Consider the following 15,517-nt stretch of genomic DNA (forward strand, 5'->3'; position numbering starts at 1 on the left):
TAATGTTTTAACTATTCAAATAGCCCAATTTTGGCAGCAGATTTCGCTTACGGCCATACCACCTTGAGAACGCCCGAACTCGTCTGATCTCGGAAGCTAAGCAGGGTCGGGCCTGGTTAGTACTTGGATGGGAGACCGCCTGGGAATACCAGGTGCTGTAAGCTTTATATAGTTTACTACCCTAATGTTCTAACCATTCAAATAGCCCAATTTTGGCAGCAGATTTCGCTTACGGCCATACCACCTTGAGAACGCCCGAACTCGTCTGATCTCGGAAGCTAAGCAGGGTCGGGCCTGGTTAGTACTTGGATGGGAGACCGCCTGGGAATACCAGGTGCTGTAAGCTTTATATAGTTTACTACCCTAATGTTTTAACCATTCAAATAGCCCAATTTTGGCAGCAGATTTCGCTTACGGCCATACCACCTTGAGAACGCCCGAACTCGTCTGATCTCGGAAGCTAAGCAGGGTCGGGCCTGGTTAGTACTTGGATGGGAGACCGCCTGGGAATACCAGGTGCTGTAAGCTTTATATAGTTTACTACCCTAATGTTCTAACCATTCAAATAGCCCAATTTTGGCAGCAGATTTCGCTTACGGCCATACCACCTTGAGAACGCCCGAACTCGTCTGATCTCGGAAGCTAAGCAGGGTCGGGCCTGGTTAGTACTTGGATGGGAGACCGCCTGGGAATACCAGGTGCTGTAAGCTTTATATAGTTTACTACCCTAATGTTCTAACCATTCAAATAGCCCAATTTTGGCAGCAGATTTCGCTTACGGCCATACCACCTTGAGAACGCCCGAACTCGTCTGATCTCGGAAGCTAAGCAGGGTCGGGCCTGGTTAGTACTTGGATGGGAGACCGCCTGGGAATACCAGGTGCTGTAAGCTTTATATAGTTTACTACCCTAATGTTTTAACTATTCAAATAGCCCAATTTTGGCAGCAGATTTCGCTTACGGCCATACCACCTTGAGAACGCCCGAACTCGTCTGATCTCGGAAGCTAAGCAGGGTCGGGCCTGGTTAGTACTTGGATGGGAGACCGCCTGGGAATACCAGGTGCTGTAAGCTTTATATAGTTTACTACCCTAATGTTCTAACCATTCAAATAGCCCAATTTTGGCAGCAGATTTCGCTTACGGCCATACCACCTTGAGAACGCCCGAACTCGTCTGATCTCGGAAGCTAAGCAGGGTCGGGCCTGGTTAGTACTTGGATGGGAGACCGCCTGGGAATACCAGGTGCTGTAAGCTTTATATAGTTTACTACCCTAATGTTTTAACTATTCAAATAGCCCAATTTTGGCAGCAGATTTCGCTTACGGCCATACCACCTTGAGAACGCCCGAACTCGTCTGATCTCGGAAGCTAAGCAGGGTCGGGCCTGGTTAGTACTTGGATGGGAGACCGCCTGGGAATACCAGGTGCTGTAAGCTTTATTGTTTAAAAAAAAAAAAAAAAAAAAAAGAGTCAATGAAATGTTTCAAAAATCCTAAATTGTCTTTTTTCCCCTCAAAATTCCTGAAATAGTCTCTCAGTTTCTTCAGAAAGCCTGAAAGAGTCTCTTTTTTTTCTTCTTCAAATAGCCCAATTTTGGCTGCAGATTTCGCTTACGGCCATACCACCTTGAGAACGCCCGAACTCGTCTGATCTCGGAAGCTAAGCAGGGTCGGGCCTGGTTAGTACTTGGATGGGAGACCGCCTGGGAATACCAGGTGCTGTAAGCTTTATGTAGTTTACTACCCTAATGTTCTAACCATTCAAATAGCCCAATTTTGGCAGCAGATTTCGCTTACGGCCATACCACCTTGAGAACGCCCGAACTCGTCTGATCTCGGAAGCTAAGCAGGGTCGGGCCTGGTTAGTACTTGGATGGGAGACCGCCTGGGAATACCAGGTGCTGTAAGCTTTATATAGTTTACTACCCTAATGTTCTAACCATTCAAATAGCCCAATTTTGGCAGCAGATTTCGCTTACGGCCATACCACCTTGAGAACGCCCGAACTCGTCTGATCTCGGAAGCTAAGCAGGGTCGGGCCTGGTTAGTACTTGGATGGGAGACCGCCTGGGAATACCAGGTGCTGTAAGCTTTATATAGTTTACTACCCTAATGTTTTAACTATTCAAATAGCCCAATTTTGGCAGCAGATTTCGCTTACGGCCATACCACCTTGAGAACGCCCGAACTCGTCTGATCTCGGAAGCTAAGCAGGGTCGGGCCTGGTTAGTACTTGGATGGGAGACCGCCTGGGAATACCAGGTGCTGTAAGCTTTATATAGTTTACTACCCTAATGTTCTAACCATTCAAATAGCCCAATTTTGGCAGCAGATTTCGCTTACGGCCATACCACCTTGAGAACGCCCGAACTCGTCTGATCTCGGAAGCTAAGCAGGGTCGGGCCTGGTTAGTACTTGGATGGGAGACCGCCTGGGAATACCAGGTGCTGTAAGCTTTATATAGTTTACTACCCTAAGGTTTTAACTATTCAAATAGCCCAATTTTGGCAGCAGATTTCGCTTACGGCCATACCACCTTGAGAACGCCCGAACTCGTCTGATCTCGGAAGCTAAGCAGGGTCGGGCCTGGTTAGTACTTGGATGGGAGACCGCCTGGGAATACCAGGTGCTGTAAGCTTTATATAGTTTACTACCCTAATGTTTTAACTATTCAAATAGCCCAATTTTGGCAGCAGATTTCGCTTACGGCCATACCACCTTGAGAACGCCCGAACTCGTCTGATCTCGGAAGCTAAGCAGGGTCGGGCCTGGTTAGTACTTGGATGGGAGACCGCCTGGGAATACCAGGTGCTGTAAGCTTTATTGTTTAAAAAAAAAAAAAAAAAAAAAGAGTCAATGAAATGTTTCAAAAATCCTAAATTGTCTTTTTTCCCCTCAAAATTCCTGAAATAGTCTCTCAGTTTCTTCAGAAAGCCTGAAAGAGTCTCTTTTTTTTCTTCTTCAAATAGCCCAATTTTGGCTGCAGATTTCGCTTACGGCCATACCACCTTGAGAACGCCCGAACTCGTCTGATCTCGGAAGCTAAGCAGGGTCGGGCCTGGTTAGTACTTGGATGGGAGACCGCCTGGGAATACCAGGTGCTGTAAGCTTTATGTAGTTTACTACCCTAATGTTCTAACCATTCAAATAGCCCAATTTTGGCAGCAGATTTCGCTTACGGCCATACCACCTTGAGAACGCCCGAACTCGTCTGATCTCGGAAGCTAAGCAGGGTCGGGCCTGGTTAGTACTTGGATGGGAGACCGCCTGGGAATACCAGGTGCTGTAAGCTTTATATAGTTTACTACCCTAATGTTCTAACCATTCAAATAGCCCAATTTTGGCAGCAGATTTCGCTTACGGCCATACCACCTTGAGAACGCCCGAACTCGTCTGATCTCGGAAGCTAAGCAGGGTCGGGCCTGGTTAGTACTTGGATGGGAGACCGCCTGGGAATACCAGGTGCTGTAAGCTTTATATAGTTTACTACCCTAATGTTTTAACTATTCAAATAGCCCAATTTTGGCAGCAGATTTCGCTTACGGCCATACCACCTTGAGAACGCCCGAACTCGTCTGATCTCGGAAGCTAAGCAGGGTCGGGCCTGGTTAGTACTTGGATGGGAGACCGCCTGGGAATACCAGGTGCTGTAAGCTTTATATAGTTTACTACCCTAATGTTCTAACCATTCAAATAGCCCAATTTTGGCAGCAGATTTCGCTTACGGCCATACCACCTTGAGAACGCCCGAACTCGTCTGATCTCGGAAGCTAAGCAGGGTCGGGCCTGGTTAGTACTTGGATGGGAGACCGCCTGGGAATACCAGGTGCTGTAAGCTTTATATAGTTTACTACCCTAATGTTTTAACTATTCAAATAGCCCAATTTTGGCAGCAGATTTCGCTTACGGCCATACCACCTTGAGAACGCCCGAACTCGTCTGATCTCGGAAGCTAAGCAGGGTCGGGCCTGGTTAGTACTTGGATGGGAGACCGCCTGGGAATACCAGGTGCTGTAAGCTTTATATAGTTTACTACCCTAATGTTTTAACTATTCAAATAGCCCAATTTTGGCAGCAGATTTCGCTTACGGCCATACCACCTTGAGAACGCCCGAACTCGTCTGATCTCGGAAGCTAAGCAGGGTCGGGCCTGGTTAGTACTTGGATGGGAGACCGCCTGGGAATACCAGGTGCTGTAAGCTTTATATAGTTTACTACCCTAATGTTCTAACCATTCAAATAGCCCAATTTTGGCAGCAGATTTCGCTTACGGCCATACCACCTTGAGAACGCCCGAACTCGTCTGATCTCGGAAGCTAAGCAGGGTCGGGCCTGGTTAGTACTTGGATGGGAGACCGCCTGGGAATACCAGGTGCTGTAAGCTTTATATAGTTTACTACCCTAAGGTTTTAACTATTCAAATAGCCCAATTTTGGCAGCAGATTTCGCTTACGGCCATACCACCTTGAGAACGCCCGAACTCGTCTGATCTCGGAAGCTAAGCAGGGTCGGGCCTGGTTAGTACTTGGATGGGAGACCGCCTGGGAATACCAGGTGCTGTAAGCTTTATATAGTTTACTACCCTAATGTTTTAACTATTCAAATAGCCCAATTTTGGCAGCAGATTTCGCTTACGGCCATACCACCTTGAGAACGCCCGAACTCGTCTGATCTCGGAAGCTAAGCAGGGTCGGGCCTGGTTAGTACTTGGATGGGAGACCGCCTGGGAATACCAGGTGCTGTAAGCTTTATTGTTTAAAAAAAAAAAAAAAAAAAAAAGAGTCAATGAAATGTTTCAAAAATCCTAAATTGTCTTTTTTCCCCTCAAAATTCCTGAAATAGTCTCTCAGTTTCTTCAGAAAGCCTGAAAGAGTCTCTTTTTTTTCTTCTTCAAATAGCCCAATTTTGGCTGCAGATTTCGCTTACGGCCATACCACCTTGAGAACGCCCGAACTCGTCTGATCTCGGAAGCTAAGCAGGGTCGGGCCTGGTTAGTACTTGGATGGGAGACCGCCTGGGAATACCAGGTGCTGTAAGCTTTATGTAGTTTACTACCCTAATGTTCTAACCATTCAAATAGCCCAATTTTGGCAGCAGATTTCGCTTACGGCCATACCACCTTGAGAACGCCCGAACTCGTCTGATCTCGGAAGCTAAGCAGGGTCGGGCCTGGTTAGTACTTGGATGGGAGACCGCCTGGGAATACCAGGTGCTGTAAGCTTTATATAGTTTACTACCCTAATGTTCTAACCATTCAAATAGCCCAATTTTGGCAGCAGATTTCGCTTACGGCCATACCACCTTGAGAACGCCCGAACTCGTCTGATCTCGGAAGCTAAGCAGGGTCGGGCCTGGTTAGTACTTGGATGGGAGACCGCCTGGGAATACCAGGTGCTGTAAGCTTTATATAGTTTACTACCCTAATGTTTTAACTATTCAAATAGCCCAATTTTGGCAGAAGATTTCGCTTACGGCCATACCACCTTGAGAACGCCCGAACTCGTCTGATCTCGGAAGCTAAGCAGGGTCGGGCCTGGTTAGTACTTGGATGGGAGACCGCCTGGGAATACCAGGTGCTGTAAGCTTTATATAGTTTACTACCCTAATGTTCTAACCATTCAAATAGCCCAATTTTGGCAGCAGATTTCGCTTACGGCCATACCACCTTGAGAACGCCCGAACTCGTCTGATCTCGGAAGCTAAGCAGGGTCGGGCCTGGTTAGTACTTGGATGGGAGACCGCCTGGGAATACCAGGTGCTGTAAGCTTTATATAGTTTACTACCCTAATGTTCTAACCATTCAAATAGCCCAATTTTGGCAGCAGATTTCGCTTACGGCCATACCACCTTGAGAACGCCCGAACTCGTCTGATCTCGGAAGCTAAGCAGGGTCGGGCCTGGTTAGTACTTGGATGGGAGACCGCCTGGGAATACCAGGTGCTGTAAGCTTTATATAGTTTACTACCCTAATGTTCTAACCATTCAAATAGCCCAATTTTGGCAGCTGATTTCGCTTACGGCCATACCACCTTGAGAACGCCCGAACTCGTCTGATCTCGGAAGCTAAGCAGGGTCGGGCCTGGTTAGTACTTGGATGGGAGACCGCCTGGGAATACCAGGTGCTGTAAGCTTTATATAGTTTACTACCCTAATGTTCTAACCATTCAAATAGCCCAATTTTGGCAGCAGATTTCGCTTACGGCCATACCACCTTGAGAACGCCCGAACTCGTCTGATCTCGGAAGCTAAGCAGGGTCGGGCCTGGTTAGTACTTGGATGGGAGACCGCCTGGGAATACCAGGTGCTGTAAGCTTTATATAGTTTACTACCCTAATGTTTTAACTATTCAAATAGCCCAATTTTGGCAGCAGATTTCGCTTACGGCCATACCACCTTGAGAACGCCCGAACTCGTCTGATCTCGGAAGCTAAGCAGGGTCGGGCCTGGTTAGTACTTGGATGGGAGACCGCCTGGGAATACCAGGTGCTGTAAGCTTTATATAGTTTACTACCCTAATGTTCTAACCATTCAAATAGCCCAATTTTGGCAGCAGATTTCGCTTACGGCCATACCACCTTGAGAACGCCCGAACTCGTCTGATCTCGGAAGCTAAGCAGGGTCGGGCCTGGTTAGTACTTGGATGGGAGACCGCCTGGGAATACCAGGTGCTGTAAGCTTTATATAGTTTACTACCCTAATGTTTTAACTATTCAAATAGCCCAATTTTGGCAGCAGATTTCGCTTACGGCCATACCACCTTGAGAACGCCCGAACTCGTCTGATCTCGGAAGCTAAGCAGGGTCGGGCCTGGTTAGTACTTGGATGGGAGACCGCCTGGGAATACCAGGTGCTGTAAGCTTTATATAGTTTACTACCCTAATGTTCTAACCATTCAAATAGCCCAATTTTGGCAGCAGATTTCGCTTACGGCCATACCACCTTGAGAACGCCCGAACTCGTCTGATCTCGGAAGCTAAGCAGGGTCGGGCCTGGTTAGTACTTGGATGGGAGACCGCCTGGGAATACCAGGTGCTGTAAGCTTTATATAGTTTACTACCCTAATGTTTTAACTATTCAAATAGCCCAATTTTGGCAGCAGATTTCGCTTACGGCCATACCACCTTGAGAACGCCCGAACTCGTCTGATCTCGGAAGCTAAGCAGGGTCGGGCCTGGTTAGTACTTGGATGGGAGACCGCCTGGGAATACCAGGTGCTGTAAGCTTTATATAGTTTACTACCCTAATGTTCTAACCATTCAAATAGCCCAATTTTGGCAGCAGATTTCGCTTACGGCCATACCACCTTGAGAACGCCCGAACTCGTCTGATCTCGGAAGCTAAGCAGGGTCGGGCCTGGTTAGTACTTGGATGGGAGACCGCCTGGGAATACCAGGTGCTGTAAGCTTTATATAGTTTACTACCCTAAGGTTTTAACTATTCAAATAGCCCAATTTTGGCAGCAGATTTCGCTTACGGCCATACCACCTTGAGAACGCCCGAACTCGTCTGATCTCGGAAGCTAAGCAGGGTCGGGCCTGGTTAGTACTTGGATGGGAGACCGCCTGGGAATACCAGGTGCTGTAAGCTTTATATAGTTTACTACCCTAATGTTTTAACTATTCAAATAGCCCAATTTTGGCAGCAGATTTCGCTTACGGCCATACCACCTTGAGAACGCCCGAACTCGTCTGATCTCGGAAGCTAAGCAGGGTCGGGCCTGGTTAGTACTTGGATGGGAGACCGCCTGGGAATACCAGGTGCTGTAAGCTTTATTGTTTAAAAAAAAAAAAAAAAAAAAAGAGTCAATGAAATGTTTCAAAAATCCTAAATTGTCTTTTTTCCCCTCAAAATTCCTGAAATAGTCTCTCAGTTTCTTCAGAAAGCCTGAAAGAGTCTCTTTTTTTTCTTCTTCAAATAGCCCAATTTTGGCTGCAGATTTCGCTTACGGCCATACCACCTTGAGAACGCCCGAACTCGTCTGATCTCGGAAGCTAAGCAGGGTCGGGCCTGGTTAGTACTTGGATGGGAGACCGCCTGGGAATACCAGGTGCTGTAAGCTTTATGTAGTTTACTACCCTAATGTTCTAACCATTCAAATAGCCCAATTTTGGCAGCAGATTTCGCTTACGGCCATACCACCTTGAGAACGCCCGAACTCGTCTGATCTCGGAAGCTAAGCAGGGTCGGGCCTGGTTAGTACTTGGATGGGAGACCGCCTGGGAATACCAGGTGCTGTAAGCTTTATATAGTTTACTACCCTAATGTTCTAACCATTCAAATAGCCCAATTTTGGCAGCAGATTTCGCTTACGGCCATACCACCTTGAGAACGCCCGAACTCGTCTGATCTCGGAAGCTAAGCAGGGTCGGGCCTGGTTAGTACTTGGATGGGAGACCGCCTGGGAATACCAGGTGCTGTAAGCTTTATATAGTTTACTACCCTAATGTTTTAACTATTCAAATAGCCCAATTTTGGCAGCAGATTTCGCTTACGGCCATACCACCTTGAGAACGCCCGAACTCGTCTGATCTCGGAAGCTAAGCAGGGTCGGGCCTGGTTAGTACTTGGATGGGAGACCGCCTGGGAATACCAGGTGCTGTAAGCTTTATATAGTTTACTACCCTAATGTTCTAACCATTCAAATAGCCCAATTTTGGCAGCAGATTTCGCTTAGGGCCATACCACCTTGAGAACGCCCGAACTCGTCTGATCTCGGAAGCTAAGCAGGGTCGGGCCTGGTTAGTACTTGGATGGGAGACCGCCTGGGAATACCAGGTGCTGTAAGCTTTATATAGTTTACTACCCTAATGTTTTAACTATTCAAATAGCCCAATTTTGGCAGCAGATTTCGCTTACGGCCATACCACCTTGAGAACGCCCGAACTCGTCTGATCTCGGAAGCTAAGCAGGGTCGGGCCTGGTTAGTACTTGGATGGGAGACCGCCTGGGAATACCAGGTGCTGTAAGCTTTATATAGTTTACTACCCTAATGTTTTAACTATTCAAATAGCCCAATTTTGGCAGCAGATTTCGCTTACGGCCATACCACCTTGAGAACGCCCGAACTCGTCTGATCTCGGAAGCTAAGCAGGGTCGGGCCTGGTTAGTACTTGGATGGGAGACCGCCTGGGAATACCAGGTGCTGTAAGCTTTATTGTTTAAAAAAAAAAAAAAAAAAAAAAGAGTCAATGAAATGTTTCAAAAATCCTAAATTGTCTTTTTTCCCCTCAAAATTCCTGAAATAGTTTCTCAGTTTCTTCAGAAAGCCTGAAAGAGTCTCTTTTTTTTCTTCTTCAAATAGCCCAATTTTGGCTGCAGATTTCGCTTACGGCCATACCACCTTGAGAACGCCCGAACTCGTCTGATCTCGGAAGCTAAGCAGGGTCGGGCCTGGTTAGTACTTGGATGGGAGACCGCCTGGGAATACCAGGTGCTGTAAGCTTTATGTAGTTTACTACCCTAATGTTCTAACCATTCAAATAGCCCAATTTTGGCAGCAGATTTCGCTTACGGCCATACCACCTTGAGAACGCCCGAACTCGTCTGATCTCGGAAGCTAAGCAGGGTCGGGCCTGGTTAGTACTTGGATGGGAGACCGCCTGGGAATACCAGGTGCTGTAAGCTTTATGTAGTTTACTACCCTAATGTTCTAACCATTCAAATAGCCCAATTTTGGCAGGAGATTTCGCTTACGACCATACCACCTTGAGAACGCCCGAACTCGTCTGATCTCGGAAGCTAAGCAGGGTCGGGCCTGGTTAGTACTTGGATGGGAGACCGCCTGGGAATACCAGGTGCTGTAAGCTTTATGTAGTTTACTACCCTAATGTTCTAACCATTCAAATAGCCCAATTTTGGCAGGAGATTTCGCTTACGACCATACCACCTTGAGAACGCCCGAACTCGTCTGATCTCGGAAGCTAAGCAGGGTCGGGCCTGGTTAGTACTTGGATGGGAGACCGCCTGGGAATACCAGGTGCTGTAAGCTTTATGTAGTTTACTACCCTAATGTTCTAACCATTCAAATAGCCCAATTTTGGCAGCAGATTTCGCTTACGGCCATACCACCTTGAGAACGCCCGAACTCGTCTGATCTCGGAAGCTAAGCAGGGTCGGGCCTGGTTAGTACTTGGATGGGAGACCGCCTGGGAATACCAGGTGCTTTAAGCTTTATATAGTTTACTACCCTAATGTTCTAACCATTCAAATAGCCCAATTTTGGCAGCAGATTTCGCTTACGGCCATACCACCTTGAGAACGCCCGAACTCGTCTGATCTCGGAAGCTAAGCAGGGTCGGGCCTGGTTAGTACTTGGATGGGAGACCGCCTGGGAATACCAGGTGCTGTAAGCTTTATATAGTTTACTACCCTAATGTTCTAACCATTCAAATAGCCCAATTTTGGCAGCAGATTTCGCTTACGGCCATACCACCTTGAGAACGCCCGAACTCGTCTGATCTCGGAAGCTAAGCAGGGTCGGGCCTGGTTAGTACTTGGATGGGAGACCGCCTGGGAATACCAGGTGCTGTAAGCTTTATGTAGTTTACTACCCTAATGTTCTAACCATTCAAATAGCCCAATTTTGGCAGCAGATTTCGCTTACGGCCATACCACCTTGAGAACGCCCGAACTCGTCTGATCTCGGAAGCTAAGCAGGGTCGGGCCTGGTTAGTACTTGGATGGGAGACCGCCTGGGAATACCAGGTGCTGTAAGCTTTATATAGTTTACTACCCTAATGTTTTAACTATTCAAATAGCCCAATTTTGGCAGCAGATTTCGCTTACGGCCATACCACCTTGAGAACGCCCGAACTCGTCTGATCTCGGAAGCTAAGCAGGGTCGGGCCTGGTTAGTACTTGGATGGGAGACCGCCTGGGAATACCAGGTGCTGTAAGCTTTATATAGTTTACTACCCTAATGTTCTAACCATTCAAATAGCCCAATTTTGGCAGCAGATTTCGCTTACGGCCATACCACCTTGAGAACGCCCGAACTCGTCTGATCTCGGAAGCTAAGCAGGGTCGGGCCTGGTTAGTACTTGGATGGGAGACCGCCTGGGAATACCAGGTGCTGTAAGCTTTATATAGTTTACTACCCTAATGTTCTAACCATTCAAATAGCCCAATTTTGGCAGCAGATTTCGCTTACGGCCATACCACCTTGAGAACGCCCGAACTCGTCTGATCTCGGAAGCTAAGCAGGGTCGGGCCTGGTTAGTACTTGGATGGGAGACCGCCTGGGAATACCAGGTGCTGTAAGCTTTATATAGTTTACTACCCTAATGTTTTAACTATTCAAATAGCCCAATTTTGGCAGCAGATTTCGCTTACGGCCATACCACCTTGAGAACGCCCGAACTCGTCTGATCTCGGAAGCTAAGCAGGGTCGGGCCTGGTTAGTACTTGGATGGGAGACCGCCTGGGAATACCAGGTGCTGTAAGCTTTATATAGTTTACTACCCTAATGTTCTAACCATTCAAATAGCCCAATTTTGGCAGCAGATTTCGCTTACGGCCATACCACCTTGAGAACGCCCGAACTCGTCTGATCTCGGAAGCTAAGCAGGGTCGGGCCTGGTTAGTACTTGGATGGGAGACCGCCTGGGAATACCAGGTGCTGTAAGCTTTATATAGTTTACTACCCTAATGTTTTAACTATTCAAATAGCCCAATTTTGGCAGCAGATTTCGCTTACGGCCATACCACCTTGAGAACGCCCGAACTCGTCTGATCTCGGAAGCTAAGCAGGGTCGGGCCTGGTTAGTACTTGGATGGGAGACCGCCTGGGAATACCAGGTGCTGTAAGCTTTATTGTTTAAAAAAAAAAAAAAAAAAAAAAGAGTCAATGAAATGTTTCAAAAATCCTAAATTGTCTTTTTTCCCCTCAAAATTCCTGAAATAGTCTCTCAGTTTCTTCAGAAAGCCTGAAAGAGTCTCTTTTTTTTTCTTCTTCAAATAGCCCAATTTTGGCTGCAGATTTCGCTTACGGCCATACCATCTTGAGAACGCCCGAACTCGTCTGATCTCGGAAGCTAAGCAGGGTCGGGCCTGGTTAGTACTTGGATGGGAGACCGCCTGGGAATACCAGGTGCTGTAAGCTTTATGTAGTTTACTACCCTAATGTTCTAACCATTCAAATAGCCCAATTTTGGCAGCAGATTTCGCTTACGGCCATACCACCTTGAGAACGCCCGAACTCGTCTGATCTCGGAAGCTAAGCAGGGTCGGGCCTGGTTAGTACTTCGATGGGAGACCGCCTGGGAATACCAGGTGCTGTAAGCTTTATATAGTTTACTACCCTAATGTTCTAACCATTCAAATAGCCCAATTTTGGCAGCAGATTTCGCTTACGGCCATACCACCTTGAGAACGCCCGAACTCGTCTGATCTCGGAAGCTAAGCAGGGTCGGGCCTGGTTAGTACTTGGATGGGAGACCGCCTGGGAATACCAGGTGCTGTAAGCTTTATATAGTTTACTACCCTAATGTTTTAACTATTCAAATAGCCCAATTTTGGCAGCAGATTTCGCTTACGGCCATACCACCTTGAGAACGCCCGAACTCGTCTGATCTCGGAAGCTAAGCAGGGTCGGGCCTGGTTAGTACTTGGATGGGAGACCGCCTGGGAATACCAGGTGCTGTAAGCTTTATATAGTTTACTACCCTAATGTTCTAACCATTCAAATAGCCCAATTTTGGCAGCAGATTTCGCTTACGGCCATACCACCTTGAGAACGCCCGAACTCGTCTGATCTCGGAAGCTAAGCAGGGTCGGGCCTGGTTAGTACTTGGATGGGAGACCGCCTGGGAATACCAGGTGCTGTAAGCTTTATATAGTTTACTACCCTAATGTTTTAACTATTCAAATAGCCCAATTTTGGCAGCAGATTTCGCTTACGGCCATACCACCTTGAGAACGCCCGAACTCGTCTGATCTCGGAAGCTAAGCAGGGTCGGGCCTGGTTAGTACTTGGATGGGAGACCGCCTGGGAATACCAGGTGCTGTAAGCTTTATATAGTTTACTACCCTAATGTTTTAACTATTCAAATAGCCCAATTTTGGCAGCAGATTTCGCTTACGGCCATACCACCTTGAGAACGCCCGAACTCGTCTGATCTCGGAAGCTAAGCAGGGTCGGGCCTGGTTAGTACTTGGATGGGAGACCGCCTGGGAATACCAGGTGCTGTAAGCTTTATATAGTTTACTACCCTAATGTTCTAACCATTCAAATAGCCCAATTTTGGCAGCAGATTTCGCTTACGGCCATACCACCTTGAGAACGCCCGAACTCGTCTGATCTCGGAAGCTAAGCAGGGTCGGGCCTGGTTAGTACTTGGATGGGAGACCGCCTGGGAATACCAGGTGCTGTAAGCTTTATGTAGTTTACTACCCTAATGTTCTAACCATTCAAATAGCCCAATTTTGGCAGCAGATTTCGCTTACGGCCATACCACCTTGAGAACGCCCGAACTCGTCTGATCTCGGAAGCTAAGCAGGGTCGGGCCTGGTTAGTACTTGGATGGGAGACCGCCTGGGAATACCAGGTGCTGTAAGCTTTATATAGTTTACTACCCTAATGTTTTAACTATTCAAATAGCCCAATTTTGGCAGCAGATTTCGCTTACGGCCATACCACCTTGAGAACGCCCGAACTCGTCTGATCTCGGAAGCTAAGCAGGGTCGGGCCTGGTTAGTACTTGGATGGGAGACCGCCTGGGAATACCAGGTGCTGTAAGCTTTATATAGTTTACTACCCTAATGTTCTAACCATTCAAATAGCCCAATTTTGGCAGCAGATTTCGCTTACGGCCATACCACCTTGAGAACGCCCGAACTCGTCTGATCTCGGAAGCTAAGCAGGGTCGGGCCTGGTTAGTACTTGGATGGGAGACCGCCTGGGAATACCAGGTGCTGTAAGCTTTATATAGTTTACTACCCTAATGTTCTAACCATTCAAATAGCCCAATTTTGGCAGCAGATTTCGCTTACGGCCATACCACCTTGAGAACGCCCGAACTCGTCTGATCTCGGAAGCTAAGCAGGGTCGGGCCTGGTTAGTACTTGGATGGGAGACCGCCTGGGAATACCAGGTGCTGTAAGCTTTATATAGTTTACTACCCTAATGTTTTAACTATTCAAATAGCCCAATTTTGGCAGCAGATTTCGCTTACGGCCATACCACCTTGAGAACGCCCGAACTCGTCTGATCTCGGAAGCTAAGCAGGGTCGGGCCTGGTTAGTACTTGGATGGGAGACCGCCTGGGAATACCAGGTGCTGTAAGCTTTATATAGTTTACTACCCTAATGTTCTAACCATTCAAATAGCCCAATTTTGGCAGCAGATTTCGCTTACGGCCATACCACCTTGAGAACGCCCGAACTCGTCTGATCTCGGAAGCTAAGCAGGGTCGGGCCTGGTTAGTACTTGGATGGGAGACCGCCTGGGAATACCAGGTGCTGTAAGCTTTATATAGTTTACTACCCTAATGTTTTAACTATTCAAATAGCCCAATTTTGGCAGCAGATTTCGCTTACGGCCATACCACCTTGAGAACGCCCGAACTCGTCTGATCTCGGAAGCTAAGCAGGGTCGGGCCTGGTTAGTACTTGGATGGGAGACCGCCTGGGAATACCAGGTGCTGTAAGCTTTATTGTTTAAAAAAAAAAAAAAAAAAAAAAGAGTCAATGAAATGTTTCAAAAATCCTAAATTGTCTTTTTTCCCCTCAAAATTCCTGAAATAGTCTCTCAGTTTCTTCAGAAAGCCTGAAAGAGTCTCTTTTTTTTTCTTCTTCAAATAGCCCAATTTTGGCTGCAGATTTCGCTTACGGCCATACCATCTTGAGAACGCCCGAACTCGTCTGATCTCGGAAGCTAAGCAGGGTCGGGCCTGGTTAGTACTTGGATGGGAGACCGCCTGGGAATACCAGGTGCTGTAAGCTTTATGTAGTTTACTACCCTAATGTTCTAACCATTCAAATAGCCCAATTTTGGCAGCAGATTTCGCTTACGGCCATACCACCTTGAGAACGCCCGAACTCGTCTGATCTCGGAAGCTAAGCAGGGTCGGGCCTGGTTAGTACTTCGATGGGAGACCGCCTGGGAATACCAGGTGCTGTAAGCTTTATATAGTTTACTACCCTAATGTTCTAACCATTCAAATAGCCCAATTTTGGCAGCAGATTTCGCTTACGGCCATACCACCTTGAGAACGCCCGAACTCGTCTGATCTCGGAAGCTAAGCAGGGTCGGGCCTGGTTAGTACTTGGATGGGAGACCGCCTGGGAATACCAGGTGCTGTAAGCTTTATATAGTTTACTACCCTAATGTTTTAACTATTCAAATAGCCCAATTTTGGCAGCAGATTTCGCTTACGGCCATACCACCTTGAGAACGCCCGAACTCGTCTGATCTCGGAAGCTAAGCAGGGTCGGGCCTGGTTAGTACTTGGATGGGAGACCGCCTGGGAATACCAGGTGCTGTAAGCTTTATATAGTTTACTACCCTAATGTTCTAAC

General features: G+C 47.4%; 81 non-coding genes across 81 annotated transcripts; all 81 read left to right on the plus strand.

The window, feature by feature from the left end:
- Window positions 1–45: 45 nt before the first annotated feature.
- Window positions 46–164, plus strand: LOC148987612 (5S ribosomal RNA). Its single transcript, XR_016167634.1, has one exon. It is a non-coding gene; the product is annotated as a 5S ribosomal RNA (ribosomal RNA).
- A 63-nt stretch (window positions 165–227) lies between these two features.
- Window positions 228–346, plus strand: LOC148987613 (5S ribosomal RNA). The gene has a single exon (XR_016167636.1). It is a non-coding gene; the product is annotated as a 5S ribosomal RNA (ribosomal RNA).
- A 63-nt stretch (window positions 347–409) lies between these two features.
- On the plus strand, window positions 410–528 carry LOC148987614 (5S ribosomal RNA). The gene has a single exon (XR_016167637.1). It is a non-coding gene; the product is annotated as a 5S ribosomal RNA (ribosomal RNA).
- A 63-nt stretch (window positions 529–591) lies between these two features.
- On the plus strand, window positions 592–710 carry LOC148987615 (5S ribosomal RNA). Its single transcript, XR_016167638.1, has one exon. It is a non-coding gene; the product is annotated as a 5S ribosomal RNA (ribosomal RNA).
- A 63-nt stretch (window positions 711–773) lies between these two features.
- LOC148987616 (5S ribosomal RNA) lies at window positions 774–892 on the plus strand. The gene has a single exon (XR_016167639.1). It is a non-coding gene; the product is annotated as a 5S ribosomal RNA (ribosomal RNA).
- Window positions 893–955: 63 nt separating this feature from the next.
- Window positions 956–1,074, plus strand: LOC148987617 (5S ribosomal RNA). The gene has a single exon (XR_016167640.1). It is a non-coding gene; the product is annotated as a 5S ribosomal RNA (ribosomal RNA).
- A 63-nt stretch (window positions 1,075–1,137) lies between these two features.
- LOC148987618 (5S ribosomal RNA) lies at window positions 1,138–1,256 on the plus strand. The gene has a single exon (XR_016167641.1). It is a non-coding gene; the product is annotated as a 5S ribosomal RNA (ribosomal RNA).
- Window positions 1,257–1,319: 63 nt separating this feature from the next.
- Window positions 1,320–1,438, plus strand: LOC148987619 (5S ribosomal RNA). The gene has a single exon (XR_016167642.1). It is a non-coding gene; the product is annotated as a 5S ribosomal RNA (ribosomal RNA).
- A 172-nt stretch (window positions 1,439–1,610) lies between these two features.
- On the plus strand, window positions 1,611–1,729 carry LOC148987620 (5S ribosomal RNA). Its single transcript, XR_016167643.1, has one exon. It is a non-coding gene; the product is annotated as a 5S ribosomal RNA (ribosomal RNA).
- Window positions 1,730–1,792: 63 nt separating this feature from the next.
- On the plus strand, window positions 1,793–1,911 carry LOC148987621 (5S ribosomal RNA). The gene has a single exon (XR_016167644.1). It is a non-coding gene; the product is annotated as a 5S ribosomal RNA (ribosomal RNA).
- A 63-nt stretch (window positions 1,912–1,974) lies between these two features.
- On the plus strand, window positions 1,975–2,093 carry LOC148987622 (5S ribosomal RNA). The gene has a single exon (XR_016167645.1). It is a non-coding gene; the product is annotated as a 5S ribosomal RNA (ribosomal RNA).
- A 63-nt stretch (window positions 2,094–2,156) lies between these two features.
- LOC148987623 (5S ribosomal RNA) lies at window positions 2,157–2,275 on the plus strand. The gene has a single exon (XR_016167647.1). It is a non-coding gene; the product is annotated as a 5S ribosomal RNA (ribosomal RNA).
- Window positions 2,276–2,338: 63 nt separating this feature from the next.
- LOC148987624 (5S ribosomal RNA) lies at window positions 2,339–2,457 on the plus strand. The gene has a single exon (XR_016167648.1). It is a non-coding gene; the product is annotated as a 5S ribosomal RNA (ribosomal RNA).
- Window positions 2,458–2,520: 63 nt separating this feature from the next.
- LOC148987625 (5S ribosomal RNA) lies at window positions 2,521–2,639 on the plus strand. Its single transcript, XR_016167649.1, has one exon. It is a non-coding gene; the product is annotated as a 5S ribosomal RNA (ribosomal RNA).
- Window positions 2,640–2,702: 63 nt separating this feature from the next.
- On the plus strand, window positions 2,703–2,821 carry LOC148987626 (5S ribosomal RNA). Its single transcript, XR_016167650.1, has one exon. It is a non-coding gene; the product is annotated as a 5S ribosomal RNA (ribosomal RNA).
- A 171-nt stretch (window positions 2,822–2,992) lies between these two features.
- On the plus strand, window positions 2,993–3,111 carry LOC148987627 (5S ribosomal RNA). The gene has a single exon (XR_016167651.1). It is a non-coding gene; the product is annotated as a 5S ribosomal RNA (ribosomal RNA).
- Window positions 3,112–3,174: 63 nt separating this feature from the next.
- On the plus strand, window positions 3,175–3,293 carry LOC148987628 (5S ribosomal RNA). The gene has a single exon (XR_016167653.1). It is a non-coding gene; the product is annotated as a 5S ribosomal RNA (ribosomal RNA).
- Window positions 3,294–3,356: 63 nt separating this feature from the next.
- On the plus strand, window positions 3,357–3,475 carry LOC148987629 (5S ribosomal RNA). The gene has a single exon (XR_016167654.1). It is a non-coding gene; the product is annotated as a 5S ribosomal RNA (ribosomal RNA).
- Window positions 3,476–3,538: 63 nt separating this feature from the next.
- On the plus strand, window positions 3,539–3,657 carry LOC148987630 (5S ribosomal RNA). The gene has a single exon (XR_016167655.1). It is a non-coding gene; the product is annotated as a 5S ribosomal RNA (ribosomal RNA).
- Window positions 3,658–3,720: 63 nt separating this feature from the next.
- On the plus strand, window positions 3,721–3,839 carry LOC148987631 (5S ribosomal RNA). The gene has a single exon (XR_016167656.1). It is a non-coding gene; the product is annotated as a 5S ribosomal RNA (ribosomal RNA).
- A 63-nt stretch (window positions 3,840–3,902) lies between these two features.
- Window positions 3,903–4,021, plus strand: LOC148987632 (5S ribosomal RNA). Its single transcript, XR_016167657.1, has one exon. It is a non-coding gene; the product is annotated as a 5S ribosomal RNA (ribosomal RNA).
- A 63-nt stretch (window positions 4,022–4,084) lies between these two features.
- LOC148987633 (5S ribosomal RNA) lies at window positions 4,085–4,203 on the plus strand. The gene has a single exon (XR_016167659.1). It is a non-coding gene; the product is annotated as a 5S ribosomal RNA (ribosomal RNA).
- Window positions 4,204–4,266: 63 nt separating this feature from the next.
- LOC148987634 (5S ribosomal RNA) lies at window positions 4,267–4,385 on the plus strand. Its single transcript, XR_016167660.1, has one exon. It is a non-coding gene; the product is annotated as a 5S ribosomal RNA (ribosomal RNA).
- A 63-nt stretch (window positions 4,386–4,448) lies between these two features.
- Window positions 4,449–4,567, plus strand: LOC148987635 (5S ribosomal RNA). The gene has a single exon (XR_016167661.1). It is a non-coding gene; the product is annotated as a 5S ribosomal RNA (ribosomal RNA).
- A 63-nt stretch (window positions 4,568–4,630) lies between these two features.
- LOC148987636 (5S ribosomal RNA) lies at window positions 4,631–4,749 on the plus strand. The gene has a single exon (XR_016167662.1). It is a non-coding gene; the product is annotated as a 5S ribosomal RNA (ribosomal RNA).
- Window positions 4,750–4,921: 172 nt separating this feature from the next.
- Window positions 4,922–5,040, plus strand: LOC148987637 (5S ribosomal RNA). The gene has a single exon (XR_016167663.1). It is a non-coding gene; the product is annotated as a 5S ribosomal RNA (ribosomal RNA).
- Window positions 5,041–5,103: 63 nt separating this feature from the next.
- Window positions 5,104–5,222, plus strand: LOC148987638 (5S ribosomal RNA). The gene has a single exon (XR_016167664.1). It is a non-coding gene; the product is annotated as a 5S ribosomal RNA (ribosomal RNA).
- Window positions 5,223–5,285: 63 nt separating this feature from the next.
- Window positions 5,286–5,404, plus strand: LOC148987639 (5S ribosomal RNA). Its single transcript, XR_016167665.1, has one exon. It is a non-coding gene; the product is annotated as a 5S ribosomal RNA (ribosomal RNA).
- Window positions 5,405–5,467: 63 nt separating this feature from the next.
- Window positions 5,468–5,586, plus strand: LOC148987640 (5S ribosomal RNA). The gene has a single exon (XR_016167666.1). It is a non-coding gene; the product is annotated as a 5S ribosomal RNA (ribosomal RNA).
- Window positions 5,587–5,649: 63 nt separating this feature from the next.
- On the plus strand, window positions 5,650–5,768 carry LOC148987641 (5S ribosomal RNA). Its single transcript, XR_016167667.1, has one exon. It is a non-coding gene; the product is annotated as a 5S ribosomal RNA (ribosomal RNA).
- A 63-nt stretch (window positions 5,769–5,831) lies between these two features.
- LOC148987642 (5S ribosomal RNA) lies at window positions 5,832–5,950 on the plus strand. The gene has a single exon (XR_016167668.1). It is a non-coding gene; the product is annotated as a 5S ribosomal RNA (ribosomal RNA).
- A 63-nt stretch (window positions 5,951–6,013) lies between these two features.
- LOC148987643 (5S ribosomal RNA) lies at window positions 6,014–6,132 on the plus strand. The gene has a single exon (XR_016167670.1). It is a non-coding gene; the product is annotated as a 5S ribosomal RNA (ribosomal RNA).
- Window positions 6,133–6,195: 63 nt separating this feature from the next.
- LOC148987644 (5S ribosomal RNA) lies at window positions 6,196–6,314 on the plus strand. The gene has a single exon (XR_016167671.1). It is a non-coding gene; the product is annotated as a 5S ribosomal RNA (ribosomal RNA).
- A 63-nt stretch (window positions 6,315–6,377) lies between these two features.
- On the plus strand, window positions 6,378–6,496 carry LOC148987645 (5S ribosomal RNA). Its single transcript, XR_016167672.1, has one exon. It is a non-coding gene; the product is annotated as a 5S ribosomal RNA (ribosomal RNA).
- A 63-nt stretch (window positions 6,497–6,559) lies between these two features.
- LOC148987646 (5S ribosomal RNA) lies at window positions 6,560–6,678 on the plus strand. The gene has a single exon (XR_016167673.1). It is a non-coding gene; the product is annotated as a 5S ribosomal RNA (ribosomal RNA).
- Window positions 6,679–6,741: 63 nt separating this feature from the next.
- On the plus strand, window positions 6,742–6,860 carry LOC148987647 (5S ribosomal RNA). The gene has a single exon (XR_016167674.1). It is a non-coding gene; the product is annotated as a 5S ribosomal RNA (ribosomal RNA).
- A 63-nt stretch (window positions 6,861–6,923) lies between these two features.
- LOC148987648 (5S ribosomal RNA) lies at window positions 6,924–7,042 on the plus strand. Its single transcript, XR_016167675.1, has one exon. It is a non-coding gene; the product is annotated as a 5S ribosomal RNA (ribosomal RNA).
- Window positions 7,043–7,105: 63 nt separating this feature from the next.
- On the plus strand, window positions 7,106–7,224 carry LOC148987649 (5S ribosomal RNA). Its single transcript, XR_016167676.1, has one exon. It is a non-coding gene; the product is annotated as a 5S ribosomal RNA (ribosomal RNA).
- Window positions 7,225–7,287: 63 nt separating this feature from the next.
- LOC148987650 (5S ribosomal RNA) lies at window positions 7,288–7,406 on the plus strand. The gene has a single exon (XR_016167677.1). It is a non-coding gene; the product is annotated as a 5S ribosomal RNA (ribosomal RNA).
- A 63-nt stretch (window positions 7,407–7,469) lies between these two features.
- Window positions 7,470–7,588, plus strand: LOC148987651 (5S ribosomal RNA). Its single transcript, XR_016167678.1, has one exon. It is a non-coding gene; the product is annotated as a 5S ribosomal RNA (ribosomal RNA).
- Window positions 7,589–7,651: 63 nt separating this feature from the next.
- On the plus strand, window positions 7,652–7,770 carry LOC148987652 (5S ribosomal RNA). Its single transcript, XR_016167679.1, has one exon. It is a non-coding gene; the product is annotated as a 5S ribosomal RNA (ribosomal RNA).
- Window positions 7,771–7,941: 171 nt separating this feature from the next.
- LOC148987653 (5S ribosomal RNA) lies at window positions 7,942–8,060 on the plus strand. The gene has a single exon (XR_016167681.1). It is a non-coding gene; the product is annotated as a 5S ribosomal RNA (ribosomal RNA).
- A 63-nt stretch (window positions 8,061–8,123) lies between these two features.
- Window positions 8,124–8,242, plus strand: LOC148987654 (5S ribosomal RNA). The gene has a single exon (XR_016167682.1). It is a non-coding gene; the product is annotated as a 5S ribosomal RNA (ribosomal RNA).
- A 63-nt stretch (window positions 8,243–8,305) lies between these two features.
- On the plus strand, window positions 8,306–8,424 carry LOC148987655 (5S ribosomal RNA). The gene has a single exon (XR_016167683.1). It is a non-coding gene; the product is annotated as a 5S ribosomal RNA (ribosomal RNA).
- A 63-nt stretch (window positions 8,425–8,487) lies between these two features.
- Window positions 8,488–8,606, plus strand: LOC148987656 (5S ribosomal RNA). Its single transcript, XR_016167684.1, has one exon. It is a non-coding gene; the product is annotated as a 5S ribosomal RNA (ribosomal RNA).
- A 63-nt stretch (window positions 8,607–8,669) lies between these two features.
- Window positions 8,670–8,788, plus strand: LOC148987657 (5S ribosomal RNA). The gene has a single exon (XR_016163586.1). It is a non-coding gene; the product is annotated as a 5S ribosomal RNA (ribosomal RNA).
- Window positions 8,789–8,851: 63 nt separating this feature from the next.
- LOC148987658 (5S ribosomal RNA) lies at window positions 8,852–8,970 on the plus strand. Its single transcript, XR_016167685.1, has one exon. It is a non-coding gene; the product is annotated as a 5S ribosomal RNA (ribosomal RNA).
- Window positions 8,971–9,033: 63 nt separating this feature from the next.
- LOC148987659 (5S ribosomal RNA) lies at window positions 9,034–9,152 on the plus strand. Its single transcript, XR_016167686.1, has one exon. It is a non-coding gene; the product is annotated as a 5S ribosomal RNA (ribosomal RNA).
- Window positions 9,153–9,324: 172 nt separating this feature from the next.
- On the plus strand, window positions 9,325–9,443 carry LOC148987660 (5S ribosomal RNA). Its single transcript, XR_016167687.1, has one exon. It is a non-coding gene; the product is annotated as a 5S ribosomal RNA (ribosomal RNA).
- A 63-nt stretch (window positions 9,444–9,506) lies between these two features.
- Window positions 9,507–9,625, plus strand: LOC148987661 (5S ribosomal RNA). The gene has a single exon (XR_016167688.1). It is a non-coding gene; the product is annotated as a 5S ribosomal RNA (ribosomal RNA).
- Window positions 9,626–9,688: 63 nt separating this feature from the next.
- On the plus strand, window positions 9,689–9,807 carry LOC148987662 (5S ribosomal RNA). Its single transcript, XR_016162866.1, has one exon. It is a non-coding gene; the product is annotated as a 5S ribosomal RNA (ribosomal RNA).
- Window positions 9,808–9,870: 63 nt separating this feature from the next.
- Window positions 9,871–9,989, plus strand: LOC148987663 (5S ribosomal RNA). Its single transcript, XR_016162867.1, has one exon. It is a non-coding gene; the product is annotated as a 5S ribosomal RNA (ribosomal RNA).
- A 63-nt stretch (window positions 9,990–10,052) lies between these two features.
- LOC148987664 (5S ribosomal RNA) lies at window positions 10,053–10,171 on the plus strand. The gene has a single exon (XR_016163380.1). It is a non-coding gene; the product is annotated as a 5S ribosomal RNA (ribosomal RNA).
- Window positions 10,172–10,234: 63 nt separating this feature from the next.
- LOC148987665 (5S ribosomal RNA) lies at window positions 10,235–10,353 on the plus strand. The gene has a single exon (XR_016167689.1). It is a non-coding gene; the product is annotated as a 5S ribosomal RNA (ribosomal RNA).
- A 63-nt stretch (window positions 10,354–10,416) lies between these two features.
- Window positions 10,417–10,535, plus strand: LOC148987666 (5S ribosomal RNA). Its single transcript, XR_016167690.1, has one exon. It is a non-coding gene; the product is annotated as a 5S ribosomal RNA (ribosomal RNA).
- A 63-nt stretch (window positions 10,536–10,598) lies between these two features.
- Window positions 10,599–10,717, plus strand: LOC148987667 (5S ribosomal RNA). The gene has a single exon (XR_016167692.1). It is a non-coding gene; the product is annotated as a 5S ribosomal RNA (ribosomal RNA).
- A 63-nt stretch (window positions 10,718–10,780) lies between these two features.
- Window positions 10,781–10,899, plus strand: LOC148987668 (5S ribosomal RNA). The gene has a single exon (XR_016167693.1). It is a non-coding gene; the product is annotated as a 5S ribosomal RNA (ribosomal RNA).
- A 63-nt stretch (window positions 10,900–10,962) lies between these two features.
- LOC148987669 (5S ribosomal RNA) lies at window positions 10,963–11,081 on the plus strand. Its single transcript, XR_016167694.1, has one exon. It is a non-coding gene; the product is annotated as a 5S ribosomal RNA (ribosomal RNA).
- A 63-nt stretch (window positions 11,082–11,144) lies between these two features.
- Window positions 11,145–11,263, plus strand: LOC148987670 (5S ribosomal RNA). Its single transcript, XR_016167695.1, has one exon. It is a non-coding gene; the product is annotated as a 5S ribosomal RNA (ribosomal RNA).
- Window positions 11,264–11,326: 63 nt separating this feature from the next.
- Window positions 11,327–11,445, plus strand: LOC148987671 (5S ribosomal RNA). Its single transcript, XR_016167696.1, has one exon. It is a non-coding gene; the product is annotated as a 5S ribosomal RNA (ribosomal RNA).
- A 63-nt stretch (window positions 11,446–11,508) lies between these two features.
- On the plus strand, window positions 11,509–11,627 carry LOC148987672 (5S ribosomal RNA). The gene has a single exon (XR_016167697.1). It is a non-coding gene; the product is annotated as a 5S ribosomal RNA (ribosomal RNA).
- A 63-nt stretch (window positions 11,628–11,690) lies between these two features.
- On the plus strand, window positions 11,691–11,809 carry LOC148987673 (5S ribosomal RNA). Its single transcript, XR_016167698.1, has one exon. It is a non-coding gene; the product is annotated as a 5S ribosomal RNA (ribosomal RNA).
- A 173-nt stretch (window positions 11,810–11,982) lies between these two features.
- Window positions 11,983–12,101, plus strand: LOC148987674 (5S ribosomal RNA). Its single transcript, XR_016161309.1, has one exon. It is a non-coding gene; the product is annotated as a 5S ribosomal RNA (ribosomal RNA).
- Window positions 12,102–12,164: 63 nt separating this feature from the next.
- LOC148987675 (5S ribosomal RNA) lies at window positions 12,165–12,283 on the plus strand. Its single transcript, XR_016160269.1, has one exon. It is a non-coding gene; the product is annotated as a 5S ribosomal RNA (ribosomal RNA).
- Window positions 12,284–12,346: 63 nt separating this feature from the next.
- On the plus strand, window positions 12,347–12,465 carry LOC148987676 (5S ribosomal RNA). The gene has a single exon (XR_016167699.1). It is a non-coding gene; the product is annotated as a 5S ribosomal RNA (ribosomal RNA).
- Window positions 12,466–12,528: 63 nt separating this feature from the next.
- LOC148987677 (5S ribosomal RNA) lies at window positions 12,529–12,647 on the plus strand. Its single transcript, XR_016167700.1, has one exon. It is a non-coding gene; the product is annotated as a 5S ribosomal RNA (ribosomal RNA).
- Window positions 12,648–12,710: 63 nt separating this feature from the next.
- On the plus strand, window positions 12,711–12,829 carry LOC148987678 (5S ribosomal RNA). The gene has a single exon (XR_016167701.1). It is a non-coding gene; the product is annotated as a 5S ribosomal RNA (ribosomal RNA).
- A 63-nt stretch (window positions 12,830–12,892) lies between these two features.
- On the plus strand, window positions 12,893–13,011 carry LOC148987679 (5S ribosomal RNA). The gene has a single exon (XR_016167703.1). It is a non-coding gene; the product is annotated as a 5S ribosomal RNA (ribosomal RNA).
- Window positions 13,012–13,074: 63 nt separating this feature from the next.
- LOC148987680 (5S ribosomal RNA) lies at window positions 13,075–13,193 on the plus strand. Its single transcript, XR_016167704.1, has one exon. It is a non-coding gene; the product is annotated as a 5S ribosomal RNA (ribosomal RNA).
- A 63-nt stretch (window positions 13,194–13,256) lies between these two features.
- LOC148987681 (5S ribosomal RNA) lies at window positions 13,257–13,375 on the plus strand. Its single transcript, XR_016167705.1, has one exon. It is a non-coding gene; the product is annotated as a 5S ribosomal RNA (ribosomal RNA).
- Window positions 13,376–13,438: 63 nt separating this feature from the next.
- Window positions 13,439–13,557, plus strand: LOC148987682 (5S ribosomal RNA). The gene has a single exon (XR_016167706.1). It is a non-coding gene; the product is annotated as a 5S ribosomal RNA (ribosomal RNA).
- A 63-nt stretch (window positions 13,558–13,620) lies between these two features.
- On the plus strand, window positions 13,621–13,739 carry LOC148987683 (5S ribosomal RNA). The gene has a single exon (XR_016167707.1). It is a non-coding gene; the product is annotated as a 5S ribosomal RNA (ribosomal RNA).
- Window positions 13,740–13,802: 63 nt separating this feature from the next.
- On the plus strand, window positions 13,803–13,921 carry LOC148987684 (5S ribosomal RNA). Its single transcript, XR_016167708.1, has one exon. It is a non-coding gene; the product is annotated as a 5S ribosomal RNA (ribosomal RNA).
- A 63-nt stretch (window positions 13,922–13,984) lies between these two features.
- LOC148987685 (5S ribosomal RNA) lies at window positions 13,985–14,103 on the plus strand. Its single transcript, XR_016167709.1, has one exon. It is a non-coding gene; the product is annotated as a 5S ribosomal RNA (ribosomal RNA).
- Window positions 14,104–14,166: 63 nt separating this feature from the next.
- Window positions 14,167–14,285, plus strand: LOC148987686 (5S ribosomal RNA). The gene has a single exon (XR_016167710.1). It is a non-coding gene; the product is annotated as a 5S ribosomal RNA (ribosomal RNA).
- A 63-nt stretch (window positions 14,286–14,348) lies between these two features.
- On the plus strand, window positions 14,349–14,467 carry LOC148987687 (5S ribosomal RNA). The gene has a single exon (XR_016167711.1). It is a non-coding gene; the product is annotated as a 5S ribosomal RNA (ribosomal RNA).
- A 63-nt stretch (window positions 14,468–14,530) lies between these two features.
- On the plus strand, window positions 14,531–14,649 carry LOC148987688 (5S ribosomal RNA). Its single transcript, XR_016167712.1, has one exon. It is a non-coding gene; the product is annotated as a 5S ribosomal RNA (ribosomal RNA).
- Window positions 14,650–14,822: 173 nt separating this feature from the next.
- Window positions 14,823–14,941, plus strand: LOC148987689 (5S ribosomal RNA). Its single transcript, XR_016161310.1, has one exon. It is a non-coding gene; the product is annotated as a 5S ribosomal RNA (ribosomal RNA).
- A 63-nt stretch (window positions 14,942–15,004) lies between these two features.
- LOC148987690 (5S ribosomal RNA) lies at window positions 15,005–15,123 on the plus strand. Its single transcript, XR_016160270.1, has one exon. It is a non-coding gene; the product is annotated as a 5S ribosomal RNA (ribosomal RNA).
- Window positions 15,124–15,186: 63 nt separating this feature from the next.
- LOC148987691 (5S ribosomal RNA) lies at window positions 15,187–15,305 on the plus strand. Its single transcript, XR_016167714.1, has one exon. It is a non-coding gene; the product is annotated as a 5S ribosomal RNA (ribosomal RNA).
- Window positions 15,306–15,368: 63 nt separating this feature from the next.
- Window positions 15,369–15,487, plus strand: LOC148987692 (5S ribosomal RNA). Its single transcript, XR_016167715.1, has one exon. It is a non-coding gene; the product is annotated as a 5S ribosomal RNA (ribosomal RNA).
- Window positions 15,488–15,517: the final 30 nt, after the last annotated feature.

This window comes from Pimephales promelas, chromosome 3 (genome assembly GCF_988280905.1).
Source record: "Pimephales promelas chromosome 3, fPimPro1.hap1.1, whole genome shotgun sequence".
NCBI classification, from domain to species: domain Eukaryota; kingdom Metazoa; phylum Chordata; class Actinopteri; order Cypriniformes; family Leuciscidae; genus Pimephales; species Pimephales promelas.